Below are 16,640 nucleotides of genomic sequence, written 5' to 3' on the forward strand. Positions count from 1 at the left end.
ATCGCGGTTTACTGTTCACAAATTCACCTATATGCAAGTGTTCTCAAAACATTCCAAATGTCACATGATGTCGCTGTCTAAATAGGAAAGCAGTTGCTACAGCAATTGATGTCTATTCGAGTATTTTTAAGTGCTACATCTAGACTTTCATACAAGCTTTGGATACCAGGGAGAAGTTTAGCCTGGGTTGTTAGTGGAAGTGACAGAGCTTTTTTTTTTTGCCATTTATTTTTAGCGGTAATATATGATGTTTGAAATTATGCTGAACAGTTTTGAGATCATGGTTGGTGATATATTGTGTAAACTAGTTCTATAGGCAGCTATCAAACAAATTAGTGGGGGCGTAAATTTTACTATTACGACAAATTATTATTATTATTTTATTTGTCATGAGCCCTCTCCCTAGTGTTGTTAACCTTTATCCTTACTGTTTTTGATGATTGTTTTATATTTATGACTTGCAAGTGTTTTTCATACAAATCTTTATTGTAATTCTGACTTTATTACTGCAGTGATCCATCCTTTATCGCAGGGTTTAGGTTCTGCACCACCCCCACAACTAGAACTCTCCAAAGTAGCGTGCACGTGCTGACATAATTGTATTCATTTTTTTAAATCCCGTGTCGGGACAGTCCACGTTTACCTACTTGACGTTTCCGTAGGTTTATGGTAGTCTTCAGCGCGTTCGGGGCCGTAGGTAAACAGAGGACTCCCTGTATATCGGCTTTTACAGATTGTAAAAGGGGTTGTGATGTGTCTTTGAGTCTTAAAAATGGGCCAACTTTTCTTGTCTCAAGTCTGGAAGAGGCATGTGACTCTGGGCTGTGATGATGATGATTGCCCCCACCCCACCCCACCCCTCGCATTAAAATAGGAATGAATGCTTAATTGAATCACAAGAAGTATGACTTGTAGTCAAACATGTGGGCACGCTGTCTCGGTATGTTTGATCAAATAATAATAATGAGTCACAAGCCCAGTTACATGAGCAGATAATACGAGCCTGTTGTGAGCCTTGCATTTTTTTGTTTTGGTGCTGGGGCTCCTGCCCTCCTGACCTGTCATCTTAACTGGTACCCCAGAGGGCGCTCTTCCTCCACCCAGGCCTTGAGTGGCGTGTGTGTGACGCTCACAGGCTGCTTGAGTGCGCGCTGTCACGCTTAAGCAAAGTGACATGTTGGGCACTTTTGCTGCAGGAGGACGCTACATTGCAGGCATGTGTTGTCAGTAGCATTGTGTGTACTCTATTTCACTTAGCGTGGGTGTGAAGTGAGTCAGTGTTTTGCCGCGGAGGATGACCTCGCTCCCCTCCGTGGTCGACGCAAAGGCAGGATTTGGACTTTGGAGAACCGACATCAAGTATCTGGACGGCTACTCTAAATCCTTTTTCACTTGTTTACGCCTCCTCTTCCTTCGCTCTTTGAAGAAGTCATGAATATGAAATCAGAAGTCGTCCATTCGCTCAGCATCGTCACCCCCCAAAATATATAAAGGAGAGCCTCCCGGGGTAGCAGAAATTCATCGCTTTTATTTAGCACGCTCGCTCAAGCCTTCATGTTTTCCAGCAGTTCATTTTCACCAAAGCAGCAAATCCGTCCTCGAGGCCTGTCACACTAGTCTTCGCTACAAACTCGGACACCTGCACAAGAGCAACAAGCTATTGCATCCCCTCAGATAGTGGCCTCCACTTTAATAGCCACCGTGCCCCCAATTAGTTGCAGAATCCACACCTTCGATGCCTTGTCTTTTTTCCTGCAGGGGCAAAAACAAACTTTGGTGGTTGTAACTACCTTACATACATAATCGCAGCAAACATGGCATCTGTAAAACTGACACTTCGTCATTGATCTGTAGTTTAGTAAATAAACATTCATGGGTACTATTTGCTGAAACACTATATTATTTAATAGTGCGTTACGACAAATGAAGATTTCTTCATAAGACCCTAAAGGCCTTTTCACACTGCACTTAGTATTGCGCCAAACACCCGTCAACGAACACGGCCGTTCATTGTGTATTTGCTGAGGGGGCGGGATCACGCGATGCCCCGCCCCCCGAATTGTAAAATGTTCCATTTGAGAGCGGCCTCACAGTGATGTCAGAAAGCACCTCCAACAGGAGAGGGGATGACGGAGGGATTTCTGAGTGCTTTCAGCAATAGACCAACCAGCGGGCAAAGCCCTCCCCCCGTCCGTCCCTTGTAGGCTGCTATGTCAAGACTTCCAAATATGAGCGAGGTTGCACCAGGGCGCTGTCGTTAAGTAAATACATGCGCTATATTGTCTTCTTTACGAGGCAAAAAGTAGAGCATCTGTAGGTTACAGCAGGCCGGAGCCACGGGAGCTTTTAGGGCTCTAAGATGGGAAGGAATGCCAGCAGTAGTAGAGAAGGACATGCATCTCGTCTGCAGCCGGCAGACTGTCGGAGGCCAGACCGCTAACCTTTCACCCTCTGGGGCCACAAGGTCCACCTCTTGTTTGTGTTGATACTGTTTAAAAAAAAAAAAGAAAAGAAAAAGGCTGGCTCGCTTTCTTCCTACTTACACAGTGGAGAATGGTGCCCCCTTCTACTGGGTTTATATTCCAGTAGCATTTCTTTCATGCATTCAGGACCTAAACCATTTTGTGAGTCATAGACCAATAGCAGAACTTTAAAATCTATTCTAAAGCCGCACTGAGAGCCAACAAAATCGTAATTGACAGCTTTCCCGAGTCAGTATTCAACCTTATATCATTAGCGCTTTGATAAGAGCTGATTCTGTACTGTGATGAGTTCAGAAACCTGATTGAAATTTCTCAAAAAGTCATTGAAGTTCAAGAAATTGCTGATTTGGTTACAAATAATTTTCTCGACAATTTTCTCTTGGCTATTAAAGGGAGATTTGAGATGGGTCTATAGCTTGCTATCATGGAAGCGTCCAGCGTTCTATATTTGATTTGTTTTTCATTAGACAGGCAACTTGATTAACTGCCACATACTTGGCACACACACAAAGTTCCCCATTCAGAACAATAATATTTGTTCCAGAGTCAAAACTAAGGGTATTGTAAAACGGTTAACTTCATATAAGAAGAAGCATACGTTAGCCAGTCTAAGATTCATCCATCCATCCATCCATCCATCCCATTTTCTGAGCCGCCTCTCCTCACGCGGGTCGCGGGCGTGCTGGAGCCTATCCCAGCTATCATCGGGCAGGAGGCGGGGTACGCCCTGAACCGGTTGCCAGCCAATCGCAGGGCACACATAAACAAACAACCATTCACACTCACAGTCACACCTAGGGGCAATTTAGAGTTGCCAATTAACCTACCATGCATGTTTTTGGGATGTGGGAGGAAACCGGAGTGTTGAACCCCGGTCCTCAGAACTGTGAGGCAGACGCTCGAACCACTCGGTCACCGTGCCGCCCAGTCTAAGATTAATACACTCAAAACAAAACAATTTAATGAAGAATGAAGAGAGGTAATGTACTTCACTCATCTCAATTTAAACTGTCACGAGTAACCTTTTAAAATCTTTTAACAAAAGCAACACTGGAGCTCAGTCATCCACATTACTGGTTGTGATGATGTCTTAACACTGGCTTAAAATACTTGGACACCACTATTCACTCGTCTTTTCTGCTTGAAATGGATCTGTTTTCTTCACGGTAACCTTTGGTGGATATTTTTCTTCTCCTACTAACTCGAGTCAGGAAAAAAATATAAAAAGCAAAGTGACGTGGTTCTAACGGTTTGATGTCCAAAGTTTGGACGCCATTTAAGAAACTTGGACTTTGGCATTTGGATTCGTGCATTTTCTATCGTGCTTAGGGTTACCGGTGAGCTGACTGACCCTGGACAACAACCATTCGCACTCACATTCACACCCTAGGGACAATTGAGAGTCTTCAATTATTCTAAGACTTGGAGAGAGACGTGGGCTTCACTCTGAACAATTTAGAGTCTTCGGCGAACCTAACATTCATGTTTTTGGAGCTTAATCGTACATAAGGTTTGAAAGTAAAGTGCTACTATGAGTGCGGACACACGTGCTTCCAATCTGGGCCTTTTTTCCCCTCTCACATCAAATAGAGGAGCGTTTTCATTTATCTGACTGTAAACACAGCACTTCAACACTCACCAGGCACACCGTTTGCCAACACAACTCCATCCGCTTGGATAATTACTTCCAGTAAACACCGTTATGCGCGTGTTCGCTATGATGACTCTTAATAATTCAGAGGTGCGTCACGTTTGCTATATTCAGTCGTACTCCACTTCATTAGGTACACATGCACCGTGTAGAAGCAAAAAAATAAATAAATAAATGATGCTTGTAGATGACAATGAATCCTGAAACCTTTTGAGACTGTACATGTACAGTACTTGAACGGCTAAGGCACATTACTATCACGAATGGCACATACAGCTCACATGAATTTTGTTGACATTAACATTACGAGGAAAACGAGGCAAATTTGAGCTCTTAAGTACTGTTACGAAGTCACTAACAGTTTTGATTGACACCATCAAAGTTGTTCATTTAACAGCGTGTTTACCGCTGTGGTCGTAGTTTGTGGTAGTTTTACACAGAGCGCTTTCTAATGTTTTGGTAACCGTATTTAGCTACGTAAGATACCTTTTGTGGTAGAAAAAAAAAGTCTTTTGTTGACAATAATAAAGCAACATGGATAAACAGTGTCAATCAAAAGTGTGCATTATAATTTTGTCAAGGTAAAGCTCATCGTGAGACATCTATTTTCAAGAAAGCTCAAACTTAACTTGAATCATCTTTTTTTAACGTCAAAGGCATTTTTGTTCATGTTGCCTGGTAACTGAACTTTACTTTTGAAAATGTTATTTTTTTCTTCTTCTTTGTCCTTGGTATCTGTGGAATGAATCAACGCTTGAGCACAGTAACAAGGGCAAGGAGAATTAAAGCTGCAAGCAGCGATGAACCATGCACGCCATTTTCATGGCAAGTACTTCAACTTTGAAACCAGGAAAAATCTTCACAAATTAGCGTGACCCATATGTCTCGGATACCTGCTTCTGATTGGTGCCCATTTGCGCAAATACCCTGGTGGAAAGAAAATTATTTTTAATCAAATCAGCAATTTCTTGGACTTCAATGACTTTTTGAGAAATTTCAATCAGGTTTCTGAACTCATCACAGTACAGAATCAGCTCTTATCAAAGCGCTAATGATAAAAGGTTGAATACTGACTCGGGAAAGCTGTCAATTGCGATTTTGTTGGATCTCAGTGCGGCTTTTGATACTGTAACACATAACATACTGCTGAACAGGTTGGAAACGTGGGTAGGACTAAATGGAACAGTCCTTAAATAGTTCAGGTCTTACCTGGTGGAAAGGAGTTAGTCAGGAGTAAGGAGTTAGCTTGAGAATAGATTTGAAAGTTCTGCTACTGGTTTATAACTCACTAAATGATTTAGGTCCTGAATACATGAAAGAAATGCTACCGGAATATAAACCCAGTAGAGCTCTGAGGTCAACAAACTCGGGTCAAATCGTGGAGTACGGAGTCCAATGCTAACACGGTGAAGCAGCATTTAGCTGTTATGCTGCACACAAATGGAATAAGTTGCCAACAGAAGTGATGTCAGCCCCAAGTGTGAATGATTTGAATTCCAGGTTAGAACATTTTGTTTTACCCTCATGCTTTTTCAAGTATTTCCACTTTTAAATCATATTTCTTGCACTGTACGCTGTTTTAATTTCTAAAGCTGTTTTTTTTTTAAAAAAATGCTTTTGATCCTGTAAAGCACATTGAGTTACCTTGTGTATGAAATTCGCTATACAAATAAATTGGCTTTGCTTTGCCTATTAGCCTGGGGAGCAAATGTAGCAGTCTTCACTCCGTGTTCCCTCTCATCAAACAGTACAATCTGATTGACTCAAATGCACAACGGCAGTCATACAAAATCCCTAACCCTAACTTCTGTAAGTGGGTCGCGACTTAACGACAATAGAACAATGCGGGTCCCAGGGTGACAACAGTTAAGAACCAATGGTCTATATCGTCACTTGGTCAAACAGACACGGCAACAAGTTTTGATAGTCTTGAGATTTCTTTTTACCCTACACAGATTTCGGATACCCATGCGAGTGGTTTATGGTGACAGCTCAGGTTAGGTGTGTGCCACACCAAAGTTTAGGACGTCTTAAGCTGCCTGGAACACAAACAGTTGCGTCGTCAAGGCCGCTTGTTTAATAGTCAACGGGCGGCCATGAGTGGAATTGATGTCCTTCGGCGCTCTGAGCTGTCAGACTTGTTTCCAAAGAGAACATCTAAAAAGAGAAACGCGCTGGAGCACAATAGATGGAAAGCAGGGGAGTGCGGCGGCCCTTTCCTCTTGTCAGCGTGCCGCTCGTCCTCTTTTGTGTAAGCACTTCCGTCCTGTGAAAGCCCCTGACGGACGGCTGGCCGGCGGCTCTTCCACCTGCTAGCGAGCGTGGAGGTAACCCCTCCAAAACCACCCCCCTTCCCTCGTTCGACTGGCGCCAGTGCTGTCTTTGATTATTTGTCTTAACAGTTCATTTAGCGCCTCCGCCGACACGTGCGCCAAAGCTGCCTTCGCTTGCTCATGGATCACCGACAAATGGGACTTTTATGAGTTCCTTTTCACAGGGACGCCCCCCTCTCACCACCCACTCCTACCCCCGCTGACAATCTTCTAACTCCCCCCTGCGAGACACCGTCCATTGGTTTTTATCAAATCAATTTTCCCCACTGAAATCAATTGAAATGCTACTAATCCGTTCCAGCCTCCCAAAAACACCACCATTTTTTGTTACATTTTTAATAAATAAAAAATAGCTCTTAATTTTAAAATATACATATAAAAACATAGTAAAACATAATAGACAATGGAAAGAAAAACATACTGCTTGTATAAAATGTAATTAAGCCGAAGGTTGCACACACACTCACGCACACTGTGTTTATTGAATGAGACAAGCACGAATACAAAAAAAAACGAGTGCACTCAGAAGGAGCTGTTGTGGACCACAACTCAACTCAACTCAACACAACTGGCCAACCAAAGTCCAGCTCCTGACGTCACTCACTAGGCAACACCCCTAAAGGCACACATCCGAAACACAAATATTACAGCATGTACTTTTTTTTTTTTTTAAGACAACAGAGTGCCATTTTTCTTTATTAAAAACATAGTGTGATGTATCATCACATATGTGACATCCCTGCATAAATAAACTACTATCTATTTTTTTTTTTTTTAGAACAAAAGGCGTATTGTTACATTTTTTAACAAAAAATGGTGTATTTTTTTCAAGAAAATAGTTCATTTTTTAGGCAATAAAGAAGTTGTAATATTACAGGAAAAATGTCTTTTTGAATATCAGTTAACATTTCTCATTCTTCCCTCATTAAGATTTGACTTTATCATCATAACATTTTGATCTCGACTTAGAAAAATACAACTTTATTACATGTAAGATTGTGACTTTTTATCCCGACAAAATCATTGTTCTTGTAAAGAATTACCGTACATTCAAAAAAAATACTTTATTTTGATAATGTTGCAACTTCTTCTCTCGGAAAAAGAAAAATCTACATTAATTTATTATCATAACATTGTTTTTTTCCTCAACAATAGGAAACTTCTTAATTCCATTGACATTTAGGGCTATACATGGTGGTTATTTTTAATTGGCGTTAGGATTATGACGTCCTTGGAAAAATGTCTTCCTTGTTAAGGGGTCCCTGGACCCAAAAAGTTTGAGAACCTTGTCCTACCGAGTATCTTTTCCCCCCACCTCCACTTGCTGATTTCTTGCTCTAATCTCTTCCACATCTTGCCTGCAAGAGTTATTTGTGGCTCGCTTGGCCATGTTTGTGTTATAAGGATACATTTCATGACAACGCTAAAGACCGCAAAATGGGCGCCACAGCTGCTCACAAGAATGTGAATACAGTATCCTTAAAATGCACCGGCCATTTTCCACCAGGGCCTTAACACAATATCAACACCGTGATAAATCCTATCTGCTATCTGTCATGGTACAGCATCTAATATAGTGTTTCATGAGTTACATGGCCGTTAAAGCTAACATTGGGGGGGAAATAAATAACTGGTCGTTAGATGGGCCACAGGGCGAACAAGCCATTATATGAGTTAGCGCGACTGTTAAAGCTAATGCTAGGCACATACCGCTAAGGAATGAGACAAGTCATATGCTGAAGCTAATGTTGGGTGGAAAATACTCGCTAAGTAGGAATGAGATTAGTCACATGGTTGCCAAAGCTAACACTAGTTGAAAAATACTCGCCAACTACGAATGAGACAAACAACTCGTTGCAGCTGATGCTAGGTGGCAAATAGTTGCATACTATCCATTAGATGGCTCACAGGCATGATGAAGCTATCGCTACATGGAATATACTCGCAAACTAGAAATAAGACGAGTCACACGGTCGCTAAAGCCAGCACCATGGCAAATTCTCGCTAACTAGACATTATAGGCAAGTTGCATGGCTGCTAATACCGATGCTAAATGGAAAATACACACTAATTAGCCATTAGGTAAGTCTTCTTTGGGCTGCTAAAGTGTGGCAGCAAACACTAACTAGCCAGTATATGAGTGTTATGGCTGCCAAAGCTAATGCTGTAAAATGCACACAAACTACCCATCAGACAAGTTCTTACAGCTGCTAATGCTAGGTCGCACATTCTTCTCTTTTGGCTGCTTACACTAATGTTAGCTGGAAAGTCCTCACTAACTGTTCATGAGATGAGTGTTTCAGCTGCTAATTCTAACACTGTGTAGCAAATACTTGCTAAGTAGCCATTAGATGAGCCGCATGGCTGCTACCGCTAGTCGCAAATACTCGCTAACTAGCCATTAGACACTTCCTACTGCTACTAAAGCGAACAAAAGGCAGCAAATCTATGCTAACGAGCCACAAGACAAATCTTACAGCTGCTAAAGCTAATGCTAGGTGCCAAAAGTAATGGTGGTTAGTTGAACATTGTTATTGTGGGATAGAAACATTCAAAGTACACCGAAAGCGAAGTCACGCCGTGCTTGACGAAGACGAGTCTGGGCGTCAGGCTGCGGTTGCGGCTTCCTCCTGCGGAGCGACCCGTTTTTTTCAGATGGCCACTTGAAAACGTGTCGTGGCGACTGCAAGAGACGACGTGCCGGTTTGTTCTGCAGACAAACGAGGAGCTGCGTCCAAATATTTCCATGGCTCCTGCGGCCTCGCGCTGGCATAGCGGTGTAGTGAGCTCATGCGTGCGCCGCCGCCGCTACGTTTTGTGATGGCTCAGCACTCTCTCGTCTCTCCACTCGCCACCACCGCCAAGTATCAGTGTCGCAGTCCTCCTTTTGAGGTTTGAGGTTTTTAATAAAGGCCCATTACGTGTCAGCCTGGCCAAGTGGTGAAAAAGCGCAGGTCGCATTCTGCAGTTTGACTTCATATCCTGAGCGTATAATTCTCCTTCTTGGCCAGACGGCTTGACGATAGCGCCATCCATCAGCTGAGATATGCGTTCTCTTAAGAGAGGCTTAAGTGTGCGAGACTCTAATGGAAAAAGTCAGCCTAAGTCGTAAACAAGACGTCCTGAGACCCGTTTCCGTCCACCGAGGACTTTGCTACGGTGCACTTTGGAATGGTACGTACATACTCATCTAGCTTGTATAACACTGTATGTATGCTGGATAGCGAGAGCTGTTAGCCTCACGTACTAGTGCATGATGACACTAAAAAGATAACGTTGTCGTTTTCATGAAAGTGTCAGCAAAAGGTAACTTAAATGATCCCTGAATCTCCTTGGAACCTGCAATATTCCTTATACGTTAACGCAGCAATGATGCTAAAGTTCACCAAATCGCTAGCCATGAGACAAGACTGCTAAAACCCGCATGAGTCAGAAAATACTCATTAACTGGCTTCAGTATATTCATCCATCCATTCGCTATACCGCTTACGCTGTCTAGGGTCGTAGGTGTGCTGGTTCCAATTCCAGCTGACCTTGGGTGAGAGGCAGGGTACTAACTGGACTGGTCACCAACCAATTGCAGAGCACATATAGACAAACAACCATTTATGCCCACATTCACACCTATGGCCAATTCAGAGACTTCAATTACCCTAACATGAATGTTTTTGGAATGTGGGCAGAAACAGGAGTACCCATGGGAGAACATGCAAAGACCACACAGAAGGGTTCAGCCCGGATTCGAACCAACAATCTTAGAACTGTGAGGCAAATGCGTACACCGTGCTGCCCGAATTTAATATATATTATATATGAAACAGTGGAGATGCTAAACAAGATGCAAGGATGACAAATTCAGTAATCAAGAGGACAGAAGGAGAGAGACTTCCCAGGGGAGCGCTGTCTTCTTCTTTGTGGATTCCCTCCTCTTCCTTCCTTGCATTGTCCCACATCCTCTCCTCCTCCTTGACTGCCACAATAGCGGGCAGCAGCCAAAGCGTCGGGCACCGAGGAGGGCAACCTGGGGGGGGGGGGTTAAACCAGCGCTCAGCCTGACAGGAAGCCACACACTTCTCGAGGCAATTAAGCAGAACAAAAGAAAGAAGCAGCTTCGGCGGCCCCACTCGGCGCAACAGCTGAGCGTGATGCTTTTGGGCTTTGGCAGCTTTGTCACAAGCGTGATACACAAACATGGCCGGTGAAAATATACTGTGATGTTTCACGCAAGTGCTGCTCATTTTAAGGAACGACGTTTACAAGCTTTTGTCTCTGAAATAATAATAATTGAAATGTAATGATGCTGCTACATCTAATGCGACATGGTAAATACTTGATAAACAGCTGTTAGAAGAGTGGAGTGGCTACTGAAGCTAATTGTAGGTGGCAAATACTCGCTAACTAGCTGTTAGATGAGTTGCACTGCTGCTAGAGGTAACACTCGATGGCACACACGCTAACTAGGTGTTAAATGAGCCCCATGACTGCTAAAGCTAATGTGGTTAAAACTCACTAACGAGGCGTTAGAAGAGTGTGGTAAGTACTGAAGCTAAAGCCGAGTTGCAAGTACTTGCTAACTAGCTGTTAGATGAATAACACGCTTGTTTATACTATATGTAAATACTTGCTAACTAGCCATTGGAAGAGTGACAATACTACTGAAGCTTAACATAGCTAGCAAATACTTTCTAATTCGCCAGTAGATGAGTTGCACGGGCGCTAAAGATCATTTTACATGGCACAGATTCGCTGCTAAAACTAATGATGGGTAGGAAATACGTAATAATGAAACATTGGATGAGTGATTCGCACAGCTGCTAAAGCTAATACTAGAGAGAAAACACTTGCTTGCTCGCAATTAGAAGAGGCGAATTGCTGCTAACGCTAATGCTAACTAGCCAATAAAAGAGTGAAACGGCTGCTGAAGCCATCACGAGGTGGCAAATATTCACTCATCGGCATCATAGTATGTATATATACTGTATATATTGTATGTAGGTATATACTGTGTGTGTGTGTGTGTGTATATATCTATATGTATATATATATATATATATATATAGAGAGAGAGAGAGAGAGAGAGAATATTTAACAGTGAAACACATTGCTACTGATGTTTGCAGAAACTATAAGAAACCCTCCATTAAAAGGAAGAGTTTCCAAACAAAATGAAGACAGTTTATGGGCAAAGTTAGTCATTTGTCATCATGTTTGAAGTGTGATTAAAAAGCACTCATGAAACTAATAATAACCCATTTTACCCCCTCTGGCTTTAGCCAAGAAGCCAAACGTCAGCGTTTCTCTCACTCTTCTTCTTTTTCTTTATAATAATAATAATAGTAATAATAATAAAAGACCTGATGGCACCGCTCAGCGAATGGGATTAGGCTGCTTCATGGCGTATGAGAAAATAAACGGCGGCCAAAACGGTCAATTAAGTGGATCCCAGAATGAACGGCTCCAGCAGGACGCACCGATTACTTTTTTTACGAGCCATTTCCTCTTCCTCGTGCCAGAAGGAGGAATGCTCACTTTTCTGCTACACGCACACACACACACACACACACACACACACACACACACACACACACACACACACACACACAGCCTTTAGTTTAGTGTTGCAACATTTATGTGAAGTAATTAAAAACATCCACTGGTAATTTAATAGTTCTCACCATGCAGAGACATGAAGTCTACACTCTTACTACCCCCCTTCACTCGCTCTCGTTCTCCTATTGCTGTATAAATAACCTGGAATGTTGCAAGTACACAGATGATTTTGGCCAGAATGCAGCATTTTTTGCAACAAGTCCTGTTCTGTGTCACTTTGACCCTGCGTTAGCTTGCCGAGTTGCAAGCTGCACAATCGCTACAGTGCTCCCGCCAAGGAAACTTAAAACTAAATGTCATATTTTCAGGAAAATCAAAATGAGGCCTTATGTGTCATACAAACGTCCTCACTCAATGTTATTGCAGCCAACATCAAAGGATGAATGCAACAGCTTTTTTGTGGGTCAAAAATTATAATAATATAATATGTAATTTAAAAAAAATACTGAGATGCATGGTTTTTGTTGGAAAGTGTTTGTTGCTTTTTGGATAAAAATAAAAATAAAAAATGGAAAAATATGCTTTTTGTTTGAAAGTTGTTTTTTTGGGGGGGATTAAATAATTATGCAAAACAATTAACGAGCGATATAGGAGCTTTTTAAAGATGCATACTTTTTCTTGAACAGTTTTTGTTTTCTGAATTTGAGAAATGTGAGCCGTATGCCTTTTGTTGGACAGTTTTTCTAGTGTTTTTTTTTTAAAATTAAAATATAATAAAGCAACATGCTTAATGTTGAATAGTGTTTTTTTTTTGGGGGGGGGGGTAAAATGACAGATAAAGGCAGTAACAATAATGGTTTGACAAGTTTCATGTGGCAGAACCCCATCAAAACCAATGTTATGAGGAAAAAGTTGAAATTTATAGTAATATCACAATAATAGTTATACTACTATTAATAATAAACTATTTTCTTCAAAGCTGCAATTTAGGCTGTGTTTTTAGCATGTTTTGACCTACGTTTAGCATATTGGTGAAGAATCACATCTATAAAAAGTGAACAGAAGCCTCACAGCGTCTTGTATAATCATTTTTATTCTCCACCCACTGCTGTCATGAGGGGAAAATAAATAGAACAATTTGGAAAAAAAAAGTCATTGCCTGCACATTGGTGACATAAGCACAAATGTGAGCGTGCCTGCCCTTTAATGCTCTCCATTTCCCATGCAGCCCGCAAGTAGAGCGAGGTCGCCTGGCGCCACAGTCATCATGCATGTCCATCACTCGCAAGGCTCGCTGTTTTCCTTAGCAGGATGAGCTCAGCTCCTCCTCTGGCGCTAAGCGTTTATTCTACCGAGATTCTAACGCTTTATCTTGGCCATGTTGTTTCAATAGCGGCCAACGGCGGAATGTCCCCAGAGACACACCCCTTGCCCTCCCAATAGGCCCATTCATTTGGAGGACAGCGGTTGAACATGTGCTTTGTGTTAGCACTCCCTACAAGACGCACCCAACCTTTACACTAGCGACCCACAGCCATTTATTATGTTGTACTATCAAGCAAAGTAGCCTGCAGACTCCAAAAGTTCACTCTGTTTAGTGATGATTAGATCACGGTAGTCACAGTCAGCTGCGCCTTGCAGCTGTTAGCCTAGTGGCAGGCAGTAGCTAAACTATGCTAACAAGCTTAACGACGTGCTATATCTAGCTAAAAAAACGTAAAATCTTTGGTATATCACATTATATCATCTGTGTGTAATTTGTACAAAACACAAATAAAAATGACGTAATAAATATTAGCTTGTGTTTAGAACAGTTATCTGTGTCTATGAGCTAGCATCTCAGTGGCGGGAAATAACAATAATTGACAAGCTTAGCGACAGGAAATAGTTAACAAGACTTTAACGCCTTGGTTTATTGTGTAATATCTTTGTTACTTGAACAAAACACAATATTATAGTTAACAGAAGCTAAACTACAAAGTGTCTGTGAATTTGTTTGCACTATGGATCGGACTTTATGAAATTATTCTATTGCCTACAAGCTAAAGGCCATAATTTGAGGAAGCTGACATGTTCACTTTGTTTAATCATAACTAGATAACAGTTAGCAGTGCCTAACAGCTAGCATCGTAGCAGTGGGAAATAGCTATACTAACAAGCTAATAGGCGGCACGGTGGCCGACTGGTTAGAGCGTCAGCCTCACAGTTCTGAGGTGCGGGGTTCAATCCCCGTCCCCGCCTGTGTGGCGTTTGCATGTTCTCCCCGTGCCCACTCCGGTTTCCTCCCACATCCCAAAAACATGCATTCATTGGAGACTCGAAATTGCCCGTAGGCATGACTGTGAGTGCGAATGGTTGTTAGTTTCTATGTGCCCTGCGATTGGCTGGCAGCCGGGTTCAGGGTGTACCCCGCCTCCTGCCCGATGACAGCTGGGATAGGCTCCAGCACGCCCGCGACCCTAGTGAGGAGAAGCGCGACAGAAAATGGATGGATAACAAGCTAATAGCTAGCTATCAAGACTTAAATGCCTGATAAAATCTCGTGTGTAACTTATACAAAACAAAACAAAAAATAAAGGTTAAAACAGCTTGTTAGTGGCAGGAAATAGACAGCAAAGCGAAAAAGCTAGCTTTGCGTCACTAAAGACCACATAAGGGCACAGAAAAACATCCTTTATTATTAGATTCCTTATCATGCGTGTAGAATTCATATTTTGAGTCATGCTAAGCTAAGTTAGCTACATCTTGACTAGTTTATTTACTAATCCATCAACTCAACTACAGTTGGCGATATTCTACATGATGGCTGTAACAATAAGTCCCAGTGCTTTGTTTAACAAATGTCAGCAACTGCTTAGTACCGTCATGCTACGAGTGCCGATAAACATCCTTTTAGTCCAAGATCGTGTAAGGAGGACAAGTGAGTTGACTGACACCATCTTGTCAGAATGTTATTCTTTTTGTGTGAACTAAGTGGAGCTTTTAGATTGGATGAAATTATTTATAGAGCGTTTGTGGCTCACAAAGCCATTCATTGTTAATTGCCTCACAGCAGACTACAGCAAGCCTCCATGACAACACATTTTGTCTTGAAAAAGTCTCTTAAAGCTACAGGCATTGCACCAAGTTCTCCTGTTGCTATAGAAATGTTGTTATCCATCGATCAATCGTATCCCTGAAGGCTCCATGACATCTCAGTTGTGAGGATTGCGCTAAAATAAACATCTACAAAGTATTTTGTCAGTCAAAAGGCTTTAAAGTAGAAGTTAGGAACAACTGTATTGTCTTAAAATAACTATCACGTCATTTCAGTCAAATACTCATCATGTTTGCATACAGTTATGTTAGCAGCAATTTACCAATATGTACATGCTTCATGTTAATGCTAAGAAAACCAATACACGTGGCATCAACTTGTCTTCAATTTGTCTTGGTTGCTCCTCCTCAATTTGAGTGCAATGGCCTTTATTCCACTGCTGGAAAACACAAAAATAACCATGAGTTTTGTTCGCATTAGCATTTAGAATGTACTTAGACCGGTAATACAGTATATTAGCCTCTGACAGTGTCACTTAACAGAAACAAATCTTCCATATTTCTTCTTTAGTGTGGCCAACCATTTACTGCACGAGGCACCTTTGTCTTTAACAAACTCTTTTTGACTTTTAATATCTGGCCTCAGCCATCGCAGATAAGAACGGCGACCGTCTGGAATTTCCAGATTTCCAAGCGTCGCTGAGCATTACTGAAGTGTGCTTTAGTAGGAATTATGACGCTTTAACGTGTGGCGTGAAGCGGCAATGACGCTGAGCATTCCGTGGCGCCAACGCCAGAAAAAAACCCAAAAACAATCAAGGAGCCTTTTGTTTATATTTATTTCCCAGTTAGCTGCCATCATGTGAATGACTGGCAGAGGTGCTACAATTGGACACATTGTGTGGTATTAGCATTGTGGAACCCGAGGTGTTTCCCCTCCCGCTGTTTTTTATTTGTCACCTGGGAGGGCCGCACTGAGGCCGGGTCACGGACGGGCACAGCAGGGACGCCCCCCCCCCCCCCCCCCCCCCCCCCCCCCCCGGCCCACAACTGAGGCTGAGCCGCAACAAGGCCGGCATTCAAAGCCCCCTCACCCTGTTTGTCAAGAATGTCTCCTGCACCGGCAGGGGGGCTTCAACGGAAGTCAGATGTGCTTTAAAGGGAACACACGGATGAAGCGTGCGCGGACACTGTTGCCTTTCAAAGGACATTCAAAGAGCTCCTTTCACGCTCACTCTTGTCGGCTTTATCGCTTCAACGCTAATCAGCTTCTCGTGCTGCCGCGTCATCAGCTGTCGTCCAACATCATTGATTCACTACAAAGGAGTATCGCACTCAAAACAAACAACCAAAAAAGTCAAATTAGAAGGAAAAAAAGTACTGACATCATAATCACAGGAGACTTAAGCCTTAATTTTGATGAGTGAATGTAAAAAAAAAAAAGTTTCCAAAAATACTTTTTTTTCCTCGTCATATAACTTTATTTTCTAATTTTAAAAAAATGAAGTTTTTCCTAAAAAATAGAGCTTCACTCTGTCTTTTTCATAAAAAATGAAAAAAACCCCACATTTTTTTCCTTATTAGATT

This window comes from Phyllopteryx taeniolatus, chromosome 14, assembly GCF_024500385.1.
Source record: "Phyllopteryx taeniolatus isolate TA_2022b chromosome 14, UOR_Ptae_1.2, whole genome shotgun sequence".
Lineage (NCBI taxonomy): Eukaryota > Metazoa > Chordata > Actinopteri > Syngnathiformes > Syngnathidae > Phyllopteryx > Phyllopteryx taeniolatus.